Raw genomic sequence first — 18766 nt, 5'->3', positions numbered from 1 at the left:
AGAAAGAAAGCTTACTAGCTTTCTGGCCTCCTCTCAGTACAGTACTAATCCCACTCATGAGGGCTGCACCCTCATGACCTAATTACCTCCTAGAGACCCCACCCCAAATCCCATCATATAGGGTTTGAACATAAATTGCGCGGGGGAGGGGGGACTCAAACATTCAATTTATGGCATGCCTGCATATAAAACCACTTATACTCATTTCAATCATAAAACTTTTGTTTGTGCATATATCTGAAAAAGGATGCTAATTTGCAGAATAGTTTATATCCATTCACATTTGGAACTTTTCTTCTGCCCCTGGGTCTGGTTTTCTGGGTATTTGGCAGGAAATCAGCTTTTAATGGACCAACTTTCTATGACATACACAGCACTGAATGCAAGGTTTTACCAAAAGGAAAATAAAGATGGGGCAGAGAGGAAATCACTGTCTCATTAAGCAGATGATAATTGCAATTATTCACCAAGAATTATGAATCACAAATGAGGATTGCTAAGTCAATTGGGAAACAATTTGGCTATAAATACTCATATTAAACAGCCTAATGAAATCCGCTTTGCTTTAGAAACTTCCACTCTTGTTTTCATCAAGTGCTTTGCAGAAGTGCAAATCTTGATAAATTATTCCTGTCTTTTGAAATGCAGGAAAAAGCAGCAATGTACTATAATAATCATGTTGATTGTTGCAAGATCTTCTGACGGTAATAATATCACCTACAGTTCAATTGCACAGGGTTTGTAGTTCTCTCACTCCTAACGCTTACTTCATGTGGTCTCACGACACCATGTAATATCAGTTAAGGACAATATTTCATTGCAAAGGTACAGCTAAGGAAAATGTAGTATAGAAAGGCATAATGACTAACCTGAGGTCATACAGTCAGTTGCTGGAGTAGAATCTGGGTTTGCGTACTTCTTCTAAGTCTTGTCCCTAAATCGCATTGCCTCCACTATCAGTTTCAAAGCCTTTAGTTTCACATAACTGAAAATTGAGCTCAAATTGACTTGAACATTAACAGAATGTATTGGCTTATGTAAATAATAATTTCAAAAGTAGGTGGGTAGATACGGCAATTGGTTTGATCTAGTAGTTCAGAAACGTCACCTGATTTTTTCTCTCTTCACTCTTTTTCCTGCGGTGCCCCCCACCCTTTTTGTCTTAAGAACAAAGCTCACACTGCCACAGCATAACTCTTAGCAGCTTCTAGGTGAGAAAGATAGTGGCAGGGAAAGAGGGAGGGGGAAGATGATGGAGAGAGAAGGAAACCCTACTACAAACATAAGGGCAGGCTTACTTCTGATGGGCCAATGTAATTTAAATGCTCTTTCCATATCCAAGTACTATGACTAAGGCAATTCCATGAACTGATTGGTTTCAACCAGTGTTTATGTCCGTTTCTTTACCTATCACCATGGCAGAGAGTTGAGTTAATGCTGATTGCAGTAGAACAATCACAGCCCCATTCTAAATTTTTTTTTTTCAACGTTTATTTATTTTCGGGACAGAGAGAGACAGAGCATGAATGGGGGAGGGGCAGAGAGAGAGGGAGACACAGAATCGGAAGCAGGCTCCAGGCTCCGAGCCGTCAGCCCAGAGCCTGACGCGGGGCTCGAACCCACGGACCGCGAGATCGTGACCTGGCTGAAGTCGGACGCTTAACCGACTGCGCCACCCAGGCGCCCCAATCACAGCCCCATTCTAGAGTCAGTGTAGAGTAAATCACACCCAAATTCAAACCACACAGACGCTTACAACCATGTGCGGAGAACATTCCCCAAAGGAAAACCTGAAGGCTAATATACACAGATCTAAACCATGGAAGATACAGGCTACAGGTGGGGATTAAGAGGGCTGTGAGCATACATTAGTTCTCATATAAAATCAAGATTTGAAATGGGGTGGAGAATGGGAATTTAGGCAAGAGGTGGTTTGAAATAAATCTATGAGGCCAGTGATGCATCTTCATTGATGTTCCATGGTTTACCTACACCAACCTCCTCCTTATTTTGCTCCATTTTTGTGTCTCACAGCTTTCTCCTGATATTAGATTGTGTTGATAATTACAGTGCTGACTATTGAACTTATCCAAAGCCATCTAGCTGCACCCCCAGCTGTGTGATCTTATAAAAATGATTTGACTTCTCTGGGCCTCACCTTCCTCTTTCATAAAATCAGTGGTTTTCTAAAGTTAGTTATAAACCACTTCATCATCTCTAAGGTCCCTTCCAGTTTTAATATTCTAATAACTCCCCTGCTCTAGAGATGGGTTCATTTAGCTTGAACACTGTATTTGATTCTGCAAATATGAAGAAGTTCAACAAGACTTGGGATGGATGCCTGTATTTTCCGTTTCATCATACATCACACTGACTTGCTTGGCTGGGGGACAAATTAAAAGACTCCTTGAGCTTTCAAATTGACCTGGGTCTTCCTACCTCCATCTGCTGGCAGAAGGAAGGCTACATACAAATAGGCTCCCACTTTCTTGGGCAGGACTTAGTTTAGTTTTTACAGTAGCATTTGGTAGCCTAAACCAACGATACCTGCTGTTTTGACCGAAAATGCTTCTGGACTGATACCTGAGGTTCACTTTCAAAAACTATTTATTAACAATTAACTCATCAGCTCCAACCTTGGATCTAATTTTTTGTTGTTCCCAATTCTTCAATAAATATGATTTGTATTTCTGTGCATGTAATCTTTGCAATAGATTCCTAAAAGTGGGATCCATACTGTGACCATGAAGATGAAACAGACATGTTATTTTGCTAGATGTTACCAAATTTTTGACCATAAGTATTCTATCACTTTGCACCCTCAGCAGCAAAGTATGAGAGTACCTGTTTCCTCAGAGCTCACAGAGTATGCTAAAACAAAACAAAACAAAAACAAAAACAAAAACAAAAAAACAAAGAACAAAAAAGAAAAACTTGGAATTCTGGTCCATAGGCAAGAAATTATATTGCATTGAAGTTCTAATTTGCATTTCCCTTATATATGTGAGGGTGAGACTAGCTTCCTATGATTAAGAGTCATTTGTAATTTTTCCTATGAATTCTATTCATTTCTGTAGTCTGTCGTCCTATGGAATAATTGGAATTTTTCTTCTTCTCATGTTTTAAAGTTTATTTATTTTGAGAGAGAGGGAGCACTAGCAGGGGAGGGGCAGAGAGACAGGATCCTAAGCAGGTTCCTCACTGTCAGTGCAGAGCCCCATGGGGGGCTGGAACTCATAAACCATGAGATCATGACCTGAGCTGAAACCAATCCAATCACTCAGGCACCCCTCTTCTGTCTTTTTTGAAGTTCTTTAAATATTAACTTTTGTCAGCGACATCAGATGCACGTTTTCCCCCAGGACACCATTTGTCCTTTTGCTTTGATTATAGTGTATTTTTCTTGGAGATAGTTTTCTTTATGATGTAATCAAATTTATATTTACTTATTCAAAGAATCCTATAAACAAAGTGCTGAGAGAATGTCTCTCTTCAGGGACCTTGTCCCTGAAGGTAGGGTGACAACACATCCAGGTTTACCCAGGACCAAGGGGCTGCTTGGCAATGGGACTTTAAGTGCTAAAGCCAGGATAGTCCCAGACAAACCAGGCTATGTTTATCACTCTGTACAAAAGTTGAGATAGGTTTTCCATCTGGGGAGGCCAGGAAAGAGTATTTGGGATACAGTGAAAATCAAGGACAAACTTTAAAGCAGAAAAAAACACATGTTTCTTAAGAAGTGCCATAAGACCATTGTAGAGGGAGTCCAGCAGAGGGAGAAGACAGTATCCTAATGAATGGTTAGATAGAAGAGTCCAATCTTGAAAGATCATTACACCATGGGTGAAGTGGGGGTAACTTGCATTTGTTCTAAAAGGTTTGGGATGTTATTGACAGCCTTTACTACAAGAGTGGCATGACCCATTCATACCATTTGGAACTTGGTCATCTGTCACTGATTGAGTGTTGTCTTTTGGTTCAGTTTTTAATCTTTGCACTCTGAGCTCTCCATAGGGTATAGGGGAACCTTTATATGCTATACTGAATCTTTCCTCCTCACTTCAACACACATGGTGTCTCAAGCCAGGGCTTGCACAAAGAGTGATGACAAATTCTTGCTGGATAAACAAATGGCAGAAGGATTGAAAAGTGGCCCATGTCCCCCTCATATCAATCCTACAAAGTGCATTCTCAAGGGAAACAAGAGATAGGAAAGATTTTAAAGGCCAGAAATGCCCTCCAATGTAATACATTGCCTTTAAATTTACAGCACCTTTCTTTTTCTAGGTCTCTTTTCTTAAGGCTCAAGGGGAAGTATTTTTAGGTCTACCTGATAACTGGATATTTCCTGTTTTATTGAACATTGTGAACTTTAAGTATAAAAATAGGATGGTTTAATTATCCTTTTTTCAATTCCTGTGTTCAAACATATTCTGTCAAACCACACTTTTTTGATCCCCTAGGTAGATTCTGTGGCTTTACAGTCACTTTAGGTCATTAGAAAATGCACACAGCCCAGACTGATTTAAGACTCTGGCTTCAAATACAATTCAAACACCAACTCCTCCCTTCCGTGCAACAGCCCCACTGCAGGGGATGTGGGATGTGAATGGGATGCATGGTTTTATCTTAGATCCTCACATCCCAAAACCTTAGAGGTGTGGGGGTTGCACGGTCTGATTATGGAATACCTCACCTCTCCTCCCACCTCTGTGTCAAGTCCCTCTATGTAGAGGCAGAAGAGAGAGGGAGTAGGAAAGAAGGAAGAGTGTCAGTGGCAGGAAGGCATCTACAGACTTACCATGAGTCAGGCTAATTCCATTTGTTACTGATGCTATCTACCAATATGGTGATTTTCTGCAAACATAGGAGTTGTTTTCATGAGGTGGAAATTAAGTCACACTCTGGTCTCTGGTCCATTCAATGCTGAGGACTCTGAGAGGAATAGGTGTATCTCCTTACAACCCCGAGATTTCCACACACTTAGTCCTCTCTCTCAGAAGCCACGTGGTCAACCACATGGCTCTTGCACTTGCTCTACTCAAGGTGTTTTTACTTCACTTGAAAGCACAAGTGACTGCTGAGATGTTGTTTCACACCCTACAAGTACAGAACTCTGGCATTCTCTCTGTCATCCATGGTCACCCATATCCATTTGCTAATATCACTCAAGTTTTCCTTTGGAGAATGACTGCTCCTCCATCGTGGTAGCACCTGTGTGGTTGGCTTCAGTTTGGTAGGTTTTGCTCTACCTCTGCTCCAGAACTGAGATCTGATTGATCTAATGTAATCACCCTTAACGTAACTCTTTGCCATATGAAATAGGTTGGGTGTGAGTCCTACCCCCTTCATCCTAAGCATACTACCAAATGATTCCAGCTTGTTCTATTAACCTGAACAATTCTGCCTTCAAATATCTCCAGGTGAGAAGCAGTTCCTTGTCTCTTTGGGAACGTCTCCCAAGTCTAGGGACTTGCTGGCCTCCAGCAAGACCAGAAAACATATTTCTACTCCTTTGCAGTGCCTACACATTCTGTAACTCAACAATACCAGGAAGGAGTGACATGCCAGTATACCCTTATTGTTGATACTCCAAGCACTCTTCCTTTGTATAGTTTGGAGCCCCTCTCACTTAGCTTTGATGAAGAAAAATGTCCCCAGCCTCCACAGGGAAGAAAAGTCTTGCAGATTCTCTCTTCTCTCCTTAGTTCAGGGATAGGTATGGACTAAAAAGAGATGAGAAGGAACTGGGGTACAAAGGGATGGGGTGAAGTGAGACACTAATAGAGATACTGCTGGTCCATATGGCTCCTTCTTATGAATTAGAGCAAGGCATTTCCATTGTGAGAGGGTGTAGCCCATGTGCACACAGCCAGGTTAGCAGGATGTGGGCTGGATTTCAGTCCTCATTACCTTCTTGGCTGTGCACATTTGAACAATGAACAACCTATACAAAACAACTATGGGATGTGGTCCCGACACTGCAGTGATAATCAGGGATAGCATGGCTGGTTTGGCTGTTGCTTAATAAATACTGAAGAAGGGGGTCTGGCCTCAACTGCTATTTGCTCTGTGTCAGCTGTGACATGAAAATGAAAGGCCAAAGACAATTACCACCCAACTTCCTTCTGAATAAGTATAATTAAATAGTATTGGACATTGTGCTCAGTGACTTGTACAGCTGCTGGAAAAATTGTAAAATCATATCCAAGGGCAATTTGAAAGAGAAGCTATTGCTTATAACCATTGAGAGGAACTAAGCACTTAAGGAAACTAAACTATACTATAAGGTTAAGTCACATTATCTTCACATAACATACTCAAAATAGCAGGAACATATTTCAATTAAGAGAACTAAACTCTGGAACCAAATATGAAATGCATTAAGAAAATCATGAAAAGAAAGAGTAGCTAGTCTGAAGCCTAATGAGAATTGAGATATGGCCAAAATTCCCTTCGTATTTTTTTGTTTTTTCATTTAAAGACTTTTTTTCTTCTTTTTCCCTTAAAATAGTACAGATAGAAAGTTACTCATAGTCCTTAATTCAGGACACCATCTTTATTGGTTCCTCCATTGTCTACTTGTTTATTTATTTATTCTCCCCCTGTGTCCCGATTGTAACTAGCATTCTTCTCCTGCTCACAGGTCACTATTTTAATGGGTTCTAAATATAGCTGGGAATTTCTTTATTTTATTGTATTTTTTTTTAATTTTAGAGAGAGAGATAGAGAAACCATGAGCAGGGAAGAGGGGCAGAAGGAGAGAGAGAGAATCCCAAGCAGGCTCCACACTGAGCATGAAGCTTGACACAGGACTCGATCCCCAATTCTGGGATCATGACCTGAACCAAAACCCAGAATTGGGCACTGAAATGACCAAGTCACCTAGCCACCCCTATCTGTGAATTTCTATATACTGTTGTAGAGTGCATGCATTTGTGGGGGGGGGGGGTATTCTTAAGCTTTTAATTTTGATAATTTTTGAAATATTTTAAACTATTCTTCTATTTATATACTTAATTTTTACATTTTTCATTACATATATTTTTTAAATTTTAATATACTATAGAATTCTTTGTATCTTTTTTTATTCTTAACACCATTTTAAGATCTTTAAAAAAGATCATTTTTATTGTGTATGCATGATTGTGTGTGATTTTTGCTTCTACTTGGAACACAATATCCCACACTTTGCATTTACTACATTATAATTGTCCTGTCTTTAAATAATGGGTTGCCTGCATCTCTAAATATTCTGATCCATGTTTCCTTATGAACCTGCGTAAGACTTGGATCTCTGTGTCGTAGGGTTCTGCGTGCTTAATTTGACTCAGTACTACCATGATGTTCTCTAGAATGGCCACCCTAGTGGCCCTAGTGAATTATGGGCTCTCTACTTTGCCAAAAAATATCACCTTTACAACTGGTTTGCCTCGATTTTGTTGAGGGGATATGAAGAAGACTGAATCTACTTAATGAATCTACTTAATGAATCTACTTACATGCATATTCTCAGCAATCAGAGAGAAGAAACTGGGGTGGAGATGGCTGTAGGGTGTGTGGATGGATACAGAGAGAATATTATAATTATTAATGAAGCTGTTGCAAATTGAATAGACTAAATAGATTGACAGCATGAAGAGAGACTCATTCCCTTTCTCTCTCTTTTTAGATTAAACGTTAGTTTATGACTAAACATTTGAGAAGAAAATGTCTCAAATGACTGTGGGAAAAGCATTTTTATAATAACACCAAAAAATAACCCCCTCTGGAAAATGTCTATTTTATATTTCTCTTCAGGGTTCAAAAAAATGTTTGTTTATTTATTTATTGGGGGGGGGAGAGGCAGAGAGAGAGAGAATCCCAAGATGTGGGGCTCAAACTCATGAACTGTGAGATCATGAACTGAACCAAAACCAAGAGTCGGACACTTAACCAACTAAGCTACCCAGGCGCCTCTGTCTTCAGTTTGCTTTTATATTATTTTTAATACACATATATGCATCTTTATGCAGCATTTCTTAATTTTTTTATGATTGTGGTAAGAAAACATGTAACATGGGATCTCCCCTCTTCAACAATTTTTAAGTGTAGAGTATGGTATTGTTAACTGTAAGCACAGTGTTGTACAGCATCTCTCTAGAACTTTGTCAACTGCATGTCTAAAATTTTATGCCCATTGAACTCCCCATTTCCTATCACCCCAAGCCCTAGCAACCAGAATTCTAATTTATGCCTCTCTCTTACTCTTTTAAAACTATTTTCCGATTACCACAGTTGTATGTACCCAGACTTCTTAATCTCAAAATCACTTTTGAATTTATAATCCTAAATTTTGATTGAGATTAGAAGTCCCTGAAAATAGATAATACATTATAGTAAATTAAAAAAAAAATAAAGGAGACAGGCCTCTCATATCACTTCCTGACATCTCCTTTGATCCAAGAATACAAACAACATGAATTCTTAACCTACATTCTAGCAATCCAGCTCAAATACTTGGTATTGAGATGGAACTTTTGTTTGTTTTCTTCTAGGGAGAATATAACTTAAAATGGAAGATCAGGGAATCATGACAGGTCTTGGGAAGGAATCCCTAAAATTTTACCTTATTGGATTATTAGGAAAAAGTCATTACAGAGGGGTGGAGGGCAATTGAAGGAAACTACAAGGACTTGTACATTTTCTCTTTGGCATTGCAAAAAGGAGAGCAATGTAAGCTAGTTTTAGTTTGATCTTCTCACTGAGAAAAACAGAATTATTGGAACAAGAAAAAATCATTTTAGCTTTTTGAAGTCAGGGAACTACCAAGACAGTGAGAATTTTTAGGACCAATGTTCCAGAAAGCAGAAAAGCCCAAAATGGTGAGCCCAACATTTGGTATAGTTTTTCCCTTTGAGCATTTGCTGGTTTGAAAACACCAAGTGAGAGGTTAAAAATCTGAGCATAAAATAGAAGCTAATATGATGGGCAGTCTCATAGGTCTGGATCTAAAACTGGAATTGAGAAGCCATCCAAATGGAGGGGCTCTTGTTCACAAATGAAACTTTACTGGGGGACTTGAAAAGCTATATTGTAAGCCTAAGTGTGAATTAGATAGAAACTGGCTCCTACAGTGACTGCAAGTTAGCTTTGAATTAGCTCAAATCCCAATTAAAATACCTCCCTAACAAAAGGCCTCCTTGGACTTTTGTTTGTAAATGGTATAATGCAAAATATCTAGCATCCGTTAAGAAAACAACAGTTTCACTGAGGGTCCATTCAAGAAGCAGAGACCATACAATGAATTTCAGTAGAAATGATTTCATCTAAAAAAATTTTCAGTGGAAATTGAAGAACTGAAAGGCAAAAGATAGGACTCTCAATGTCATAAGTTAAAATGTGCAGAAGCAGCTACCTTATTTACAACTGGAAGAACAAGAGAAAGAAGCTGGAAATATTTCAAGGAAGTTTGCAAGAGAGGTCTCTCAAATAAAAATTAAGATATTAAGAAGGGATTAATATTGGCCAGTCATGTCTCTAATCTTGGAAGAGGATTCTTGGGGGACTGAGACCCGGGCTTTTCAGGCCATAATCCTGCCTGGCTGATGCTGGACTCTCCAAGCAATTGTATTAAGGCTGGTTCTTTGTCTGAAGAACTGGAAACTGGATTCAATTGCTGCTACCTAAACCAACATCTGCTCTCTAGTGAAGAATCACGAGGAAAATGATAGTGATAGAAAAAGAGAACAGATAGGAAGCAAATTTGCAAGACAATTTCCCTTCTTCTCCCTCCAACCTTCCAATCTCCCTCTAGTGCCTTTATGGGCAGATATTAATAGGAAGTTAGAAGGCATTTCAGAATTTTTTTTTTTTTTCAGATTCCCACCCTTGGAGCATAGTACAGAATGGTGGGTTTCAGGCTGAGAGATAATAGCTTGATAACTGTCATAGCAAGCATGTAAAAGAACGTGACTGACCAAGAGCAAGTGAAAAGCAGACAAAACAATAGAGTCAGAGGGGATCCAGATATTGGAGTTGTCAAACAATCATTTAAAAATAATTGTGATTAATAACATGCTCACAAAGTTAAATGACAAGATGGGGAGAATTTTGGCAAAGAACTGGCAACTATAAAACCAAATCAGATGGAAACTGAAAAGCGTAATAATTGATATTAAGAATTCAATGAAAGTTCAACTTATGATTAGCAAATATAAGAATATTAAAGACCTTTACTCCCACCAAACTGTCAAGAAATAACAGGGGGGAAAATCACATTTTTTTTAAAGCCATTGAGATCTGAGGGCAAAAAGCATCTAAACTCTAGACTGACAAACCCTTCTTAGTGTTACCTACATGGTAGATTCTTTCCTTACTCAATACCATTCACCAAATAGACAAATAACAAAACAGTATTTGATGGCAAGCGGGTAATTTATTCAATGGCTAGACAATGGAGAAGGGGATGTCATGCTCTAAAGGCACCTTCTCTCCATTAGGTCTCAAGGGCAGTGTTTTATGGAGTCAGGGCAATTAAGGGGCTAGTAAGCAAGCTGATGTCAGGGTTTTTCATGAAATGGAAAGGAGTTTTCTTCAAATTAGAGTGCCATTTCTTTTCTTCCCTTAAAGGAGCACAGTTGGTTCTGTCATGGGCTGGTAGGTGTGTGGGTTTTTTGTTGTTGATGTTGTTGTTATTACAATTAGATGGTAATGATCTTGAGCTCATCTGGAGGGTTAGCAAATGGGTCAAAAACTGGGTCTGAAGGGCTTATTTGGAGCTTTGGGCTTCTGACATCTGGTCTTACGTTCTGGTGGTAAGCAGCACCTATAAGACATGGCTGGAAAACTGGGTTCTTTGGAGCTTGTTGTTGAGTCCCTGGTGATACTAGGTGAGTAATACAAAAGAGATTTTCAAGCTTGGCCAGTTGCTAATTTTGGAGAAGGGCAGGGGAAAGACGAATTTATAACCAAATGAATGGTTGATGAACATGTATGTGTATTGAGTTGTAGAATTTGAATCAAATGCAAAAATAATCTGTCAAGTAATTTTCTTATAAGGAAACTTTTCAGGTGTAAACAGATGTGGAGGCAAGGCTGAAAATTAGAAGTATATCTCTTAAAAGTAGAAGTAAAGTTTCAAATTCTCATAATCTCAAAATCTCACTGTCATGTGGATTTACACTCACATCATCTCAGAATCTCATGGTTCTGCAGTCCCAGACTCCACAGTATTGCAATATTAAAGTTTCCAGGAATCATAGTCTTATGGTCTTACAATCTCCAAGCTTTGCAAACTCATGGTCTCAAAATCAAAAAGTCTCCCTAAAAATCTATCAGTTTTACAGTTTTGAAGTCTATCAACCTTGAAGTCTCACAGTCTTGATGTCTAGAAATCTTACAGTCTTTGGTTCTAAGGTCCTTCTAGAAGAAGTCTGAAACAAATTCAAAGCACTTAATTTGGGGATAAAATTCGTCCAACCAAAACTGTAATCAAACCTCATTCAAATTCAATGATTTATAAGACTAACATTATCAGTCTATGGCAGTGTAAGAAATTCAGAGTTGTACTGTTAAAAAGAGAGAGAGAGAAAGAGAGAGAGAGACAGAGAGAGAGATTTAAAAACTCCCAGCGCTCAACTTATAAGACGATGCAAAGACAACTAAATGTTGAATGTAAAGGTAAAAGGAATAAGAGTGTATTATGGAGCTGATAACATATGGAATTTAAATATATGAAGATAAGAGCATGAAGCACAGGGACGCTGCTATAGTATTATAATGTTGTTTGCATATAATTTAAATGTAGGCTGAGAAAAGAAAATATATATATATATATATATATATATATATATATATATATGTAATATAAACTCTAGAGCAAACACTAAAACTTAATGGGAACTGTAGAATTAAAATGTCAATACATGAGATAAAGTGGTATTCCAAAAGCACACAAAAGTAGCCAAAAATTGACAGGGAAGATACACAGAACATAAATAGGACAATAGAAAACTAATAGCAAAATGGTAAACTTGAATACAATCATATCACTAATTATGTCAAATGCAAACAGACTAAATATTTTATTTGAAAGGCAGGGATTATAAGACTGGAAGGAAAAGACCAGCTATAAAGGCAAATATTCTTACACTGCATAAAAATCAGATATACATAAAATAGGACAGAAGTTTAAAGTATGTAAAAGAAAAACATAAACTGTGAAAGTACTAAGCTTAAGAAATTGGATATACTTGAGGCACCTGGGTGGCTCAGTCGGTTAAGCATCCGACTTCAGCTCACATCATGATCTTGCAGTTCTTGGGTTCAAGACCCATATCAGGTTCTCTGCTGTCAGCGAGGAGCCTGGAGCCTGCTTCAGATTCTGTGTGTGTGTCTCTCTCTGCCCCTCCCCTGCTTACACTCCATCTCTCTCTCTCTCTCTCTCTCAAAACACACACACACACACACAAGAAAAAGAAATTGGATATACTTCAAGACAAAAAGTATTACCAGAGACAAAATGGAACATTCCAGAAAGAAGCGTCAATTGATCAAGAAGGAATAACCAATTGAAGTGTGTATGCATTTTTTTACAAAAAGTATAAGTGGACAAAACCAACAGAACAGACAAATTTATGTTATAAATAGAGCTGTAATATCTTTTCCTTTGTAATAGATAGGATAATAACTTAGTGAGAATATTGAAGTTTTTTTTTTAATTCTTTTAATGTTTTTATTTATTTTTGAGAGAGACAGAGCGTGACGGGGTAGGGGCAGAGAGAAAGGGAGACAGAATCCAAAGCAGCCTCCAGGCTCTGAGCTGTCAGTAAAGAGCCTGAAGCAGGGCTCAAACTCAGATCCTGACCTAAGCCGAAGTCCGATGCTTAACTGACTGAACCACTGAGGCATCCCATGAGAATATGGAAGTTTTGAACAATCCTATTAACTGACATGAACTAATTGGCATTCATAGATTACTACACCTAACTCCTGCAAAATAAACACTCTTTATACATGCACATGAAATATTCACCTATAAAGAGCAATAAAGAGCCATGTAACAAGTCTTAAAAGTTTTCAAAAATTGAACTACAGTACTGAACATTCTTTGACTATGGTGAGATTAAAACACAAGAACAAAAAGATCTCTAGCACATCTCCAAAACTAGAGCAAATCAACAAATTCCTACATGGTCCATGAATGAAAGAAGAAATAAAAAAGAAAATTACAAAGTGTTTTTAACTGAGTGATGATTCACAATATATCAAAATTTGGGAGATTAATTTGTGGTCCTTCTTAGAGGAAAATAATAGTTGTGATGATTATATCAGGAAATGGAAAAGAGCTACAGTCAATGCTCTAAACTTCCACCTTGAGATGAGGGAACAAAGAAAAACAATTTAAACGTAAAATGAATCAATGAAGGGAAATACATTTTAGAGCAGAAATCAATGTTATGAGAGACAAACACAAGATAAAATTAAAAAGCCAAGTTGTTCCTGTAAGAAGGTGAATGAAATTGCTATCCTGTAGCTAACTTGGTCAACATAAAATAGAAAATACAAGTTAGTAAAAATGAGGAATAGAAGATACATTGCTACCTATCTTAAAGTCATTTAAAGGAAAACAAGGTACTATTAAGAACAGTATTATGCCAGAGGTGCCTGGGTGGCTCGATTGGTTAAGCAACTGACTCTTGATTTTGGCTTAAGTCATCATCTCACAGTTTGTGAGGTGGAGTCCTGTGTCTCTCTCCCCCACTCATCACCCTCTCTTTGTCTCTCTCTCTCTCAAAATAAACAAATTTTAAAAAAGAAAGAAAGAAAGAACAGCGTATGCCAGTAAGGTTGACAACTCAGACATGAAATGAAAAATTTCTCTTTTAAAAGCAACTTTGAAGTATAATTGATATACAAAAAAAAAAACTGTACACATTAAATGTATACGATTTGATGAGTTTGGACACAGGCAAATCCATGTGCAACCATCTCAAAAACCAAGGTAACAGACATACCATGTGCCTCACTAAAAGTTTTCTTGTGCCTCCTTGGGTATTTTGTTTTTGTTTTTGTTTTATAAGAATACAACATGAGATTTTCCTTTTAAAAAAGTTTTAAGTACACAATACAGTAATGTTAACTATAAGCACTACGTTGTACAAGAGATCTCTAGAATTTATTCATTTGGTATAACTGAACCTTTATACCCATCGTTCATGGATTTTTAACGTATTTTGCTTAATTTTTTAAAAAAATCTTTATTTTTGAGAGAGAGAGAGAGGGAGAGAGAGAGAGTGAGCAGGGGAGGAACAGAGAGAAAGGGAGACACATAATCTACAGAAGGCTCCAGGCTCTGAGCTGTCAGCACAGAGCCCGATGTGGGGCTTGAACTCATGAACCATGAGATCATGACCTAAGCCAAAGTTGGATACTTGACTGACTGAGCCACCCAGGTGCCCCTGACATATTTTGCTTAGATTGTCAGGAAGTTTTTATAGTGTTTTAGGTCTCCTCATATATTGACAGAAATGCTGAAACAGTAAGCAAGCTTATTAATTTTTGTCTACAGTCTCTCATTTGTTCCTACTGCAAAAAACAAGTTTTGGTTCAAGAAAGCATTCAATAAAGATTTGAACTGAGTACAATTTGAAATAGAATGGTATTTAAATTTGTAGACTGGTCAAAAGAGAGTTGACATTTTTGAGGACCCAGAAAACATCTGGCACTGGGCAAGGTCATTAGGTATATTATGTGTTTGGGAGTTTTACATGGACTGAAAGACAACTTATTACTCACATCTGAAGTCAAGTGAGGAGTATAAACAATCTCAGGACACTTACATTGTAAAATGGTATGTAGCTGCATCTATGCCTTTAAACGGCTTGTTTTTCTTGTATCCCCTTTTTCCTCTGACAGAACAGTAACAACATGATGATATAAACGGTATCAACATAACCTTCTGAGACTTTCCTTCATCTGAGTACCAGTCTCAGCATGGACTAATGATGTAACCCCTCTCTACCTCTACTTCCTCCTCTGTAAAACAAATACATAACAGTGTGACAGGAAAAATTGAGATAACATAGGTAAAGTGCTTTCCACTGTGCTTGGCATCTAACATATACTCAAAATATGTTACATATTTTAGTATTAGTCTTAGACAAGTATTAGTATTAGAATAACAGGTAAAGCAGCAGAGGATACTAACAGTGTGATCTGTAGCAAAGCATGTGACCCTCTGAGGACATTAGCTCCCAGATAGGTAAAGATAATGCCTTGGCTTTGACTTCTTAAGGTCCGTCCAGTGCCAAAACTTATACAATGCATGTTTTTACACCAAGGTGTATACATATATACATCACTGGTCTTTATCTGAAACAATTCTATTTTCCATTTTCATGTATTTGATTGTTTTCAAGGCACCTTGTCAGTAGCCCAGCATAGTAAATTTTAGAAAAAAAAAAAAAGATGTATATTAGAAGAGACATGGCTTATTTTCTACCTACCTACTTACTTACCTACCTATCATCATCATGATCTGTCTACAGAATGTATAATCATTAAACAATATTTGCCTTCTCATGTAGTTCACAAGCTCAACCTCAGTAAAAAAAAAAAAAAAAAAAAAAAAAAAAAAATGTCTACAGTGTTCTCCAAAGCACATTCCTACAAAATTTTACTTTTCAATCCAGTAATTTCTATGGGCTCCCAGTAGCTTTGTACAATTACCACTTAATCCTATTTTTACAGGGAAGATGGCAAAGTAGGAGGATCCTAGGCTCACCTTGTCCCATGAATACACATAGATAACAGCCATATCAGTGTAAATAACCCCCAAAATGACCCAAAGACTGGAAGAACAGACTCTCCACAGCTGAATGTAGAGAAGAGTCCACATTAAAGAGGTTAGGAAGGGTAGAGGCATGGTTGGGAGGCAAACTGACCCATAAGGCTGTCGCTGGGAGGGAGGGATGCCACAGGCATGAAGAAGGGAGAGGAATAGACCCCAAACCAGGTACTCCAGGCACAGCAGACCCTCAAGAGGAAGAAAATACCCATAATATTTGGCTTTGAAAATCAGAGGTGCCTAATTTTGTGAGTTCTTACAATTACTGGGCTTTAGCACATGGAGCTTTAAAAACTCAGTGGGCTCAGCTCTGGGAGAGCCAGGAGGGTGAGGAAAATGAGTCCTTGCCCTTAAAGAGACAGCACAACAAAGAGCTCCAGTGAGATACAGCACAGAAACAGCAGTTTGAAAAATGCTAGGGGTATACAGGAAGGAAATTTAATTTACTCATCTCAGAGCATGTGCAGGAGGAGCAGACATCTTTGGGAGACTTCTCCAAGAACAAGAACAAAGGAGCTGCCAGCACCATTTCCCTCCCCTACCTCTGAGCTAGATATACAATCACCTGCTGAAACTAGCAGAGGTATGTGGGTGATGGGTGAAACAGGTGAAGGGGACTAAGAGTACATTTATCGTGATGAGCACTGAGTAATGTATAGAATTGTGGAATCAATATACTGTACGTCTGAAACTAATATGACACTGTGCATTAACTTCACTGGAATTAAAATTATATATCTCTATGTAATAATAATTATATTAGAATGAAATTATGTATAGAGAGATCTCTATGCTGGGTGTGGAGTCTGCCTAAGATTCTCTTTTCTCCTCTCCCCCTCTGTCCCTCGCCCACATTCATGTTCTCTTTGTCTCAAAAAAAAAAAAAAAAAAGATTGTAAAACTTCAGTATTTACTAAGTTATAAATTACTTGTGGTGTATATTCTAATTGGAGATGAAAGACCAGGATTTAAAACACCAACGTTAAGAATGATTAATCTAATCAAGGCAAAGCGTGCTGGCACAAGCTTGAAAAATAAATTTCTTATATTCAAGTCCTGGATTCAACACTGACTATTTGACCCTGTACATGCAACGTAACGTCTTTACTACTCCATTTTTATATATGTAAAATGGGAATTATTGAAATTGGTCAATATCAGCCTAAAGCTCATCGTGGTTTCCATAGCAAATTCTGATTAAATACAAGATTTTCCTTTTTAAAAAAAATGTTTTTCATGTTTGTTTTATTTTTGAAAGGGAGATTGACAGAGCATGAGCCAAGGAGGAGCAGAGGGAGAGGGAGACACAGAATCCAAAGCAGGCTCCAGGCTCTGCACTGTCAGCACAGAACTGAACAGGGGCTCATACCCATGAACCATGAGATCATGAGATCATGACCTGAGATGAAGTCAGGGGCTTAACCAACTGAGTCACCCAGGTGCCCCAAATACAAGATTTTCTTTTCGTAAAATATCAATCACTGTAATTTGAAATAATTTGTGTGATTTGTGAAGTATGAAAGAAGACATTGGGAACAGAAGTTGGGAGAGTCCTGAAGGATTCTTATTTGTACTAACAGAGGGTTTACTACTTCAACACAGTTAACCAGCCAATATCTTTTCTAGCCCTGATTTCTAAGCTTTTTGTTTTGGAGACTCATCCCTAGCCATTTCTCATTTCTTATGCTCCCAGGTGAAGGTAGCTAAACTTGATTTCACCCTATCATTGCAGTTTGTTCCAATCCCAACTACTATATATATTCTGATTATTTTCTTACAGATTGTTTCCCAGGCAAACTGAATGCATCAAACATAAGGATCACTACTTAGCATTTTTCTATCAGTTCCATTAAAAACATGGATTGTGTTTGTTTGTTTATTGCTATATTCCCAGTGTTTAGCACAGTGCCTGGCATATGATATTTGTGGATCAATAAACTTATGATTTCAATGTGTAATACTTTCTCCCAGAAAACTTTGGGGGAACGTGTGAGTGACAGAGGAAAGGGGATGAAGAGAGACAGATGGTTCAATTGAGTCAAAGCTTATACACGGAGAGAAAAATGCCTCATCCAAATCTGTATAGAAAAGTTAAAAATATCCCAGAGGTTACAAAAAGCAGCATACAAAATAGCATACAATCCCTGGGATGGTTTAAATAATATCAGTCAAGTCTCTGGTTTCATTTAGGTTATTATTTTATGATATAGAATCCAGATTTCTATGTATTGCATTAAAATCATTTACTCATTTCTTAGCTACACGGACATAGAGGATTTGCCTTTTCTGTTTAGCTTGGTACATGTTAAATCAAGCAGTTTCAGAATGGCATTATACACAACTTTAGAAATAAGAACTCCCTAAAAACAACTAATAAGCATCATATTGTCTATGTTTGCTTTATTTTGGACATTATGTAAGTCTTAGTAGGGTCAGTGCTAAATATTCTTAACATTTTGCTTAGTACATTACAGATTGATAAATATATGTTGAACAAATACTACAGGAAAAAGTGAAAGCCACAGAAAGCAAAGCAGAAAAACACAGAGCATATATTTTGAAAATAAGTGTGATATTTTAAGAAAAATGCATGTATAATCCCATTAAGATATATGGGGCAATAGGACCAGGCTAATAGGGAAAATTCAAGAGTAATTATAACTGAGATTTCCACTAACATGATCTGATAGACTCAACTCAGAAAGTTGAGTCCCAGATTAACACACAAGACAAGAAAGGCCAAATATTTAGAAGTTTCCACTGTCCAGGTCATTAATATACATTGTAAAGTTTGGGTCACAAACCAAGATACTATTTTCTATCTTTGCCCATATTGTCTAGTGGGTTAAAGTAGCTTGGGTCAATGGGTATCCATCCATCCATCCATCCATCCATCCATCCAACCATTAATCCATTTGTTGAGTAAGTATTTAGTGA

This window comes from Leopardus geoffroyi, chromosome D2, assembly GCF_018350155.1.
Source record: "Leopardus geoffroyi isolate Oge1 chromosome D2, O.geoffroyi_Oge1_pat1.0, whole genome shotgun sequence".
In the NCBI taxonomy this organism is placed as follows: domain Eukaryota; kingdom Metazoa; phylum Chordata; class Mammalia; order Carnivora; family Felidae; genus Leopardus; species Leopardus geoffroyi.
The sequence above is the reverse complement of the archived record's forward strand: the minus strand, read 5'-3'. Positions refer to the sequence as shown.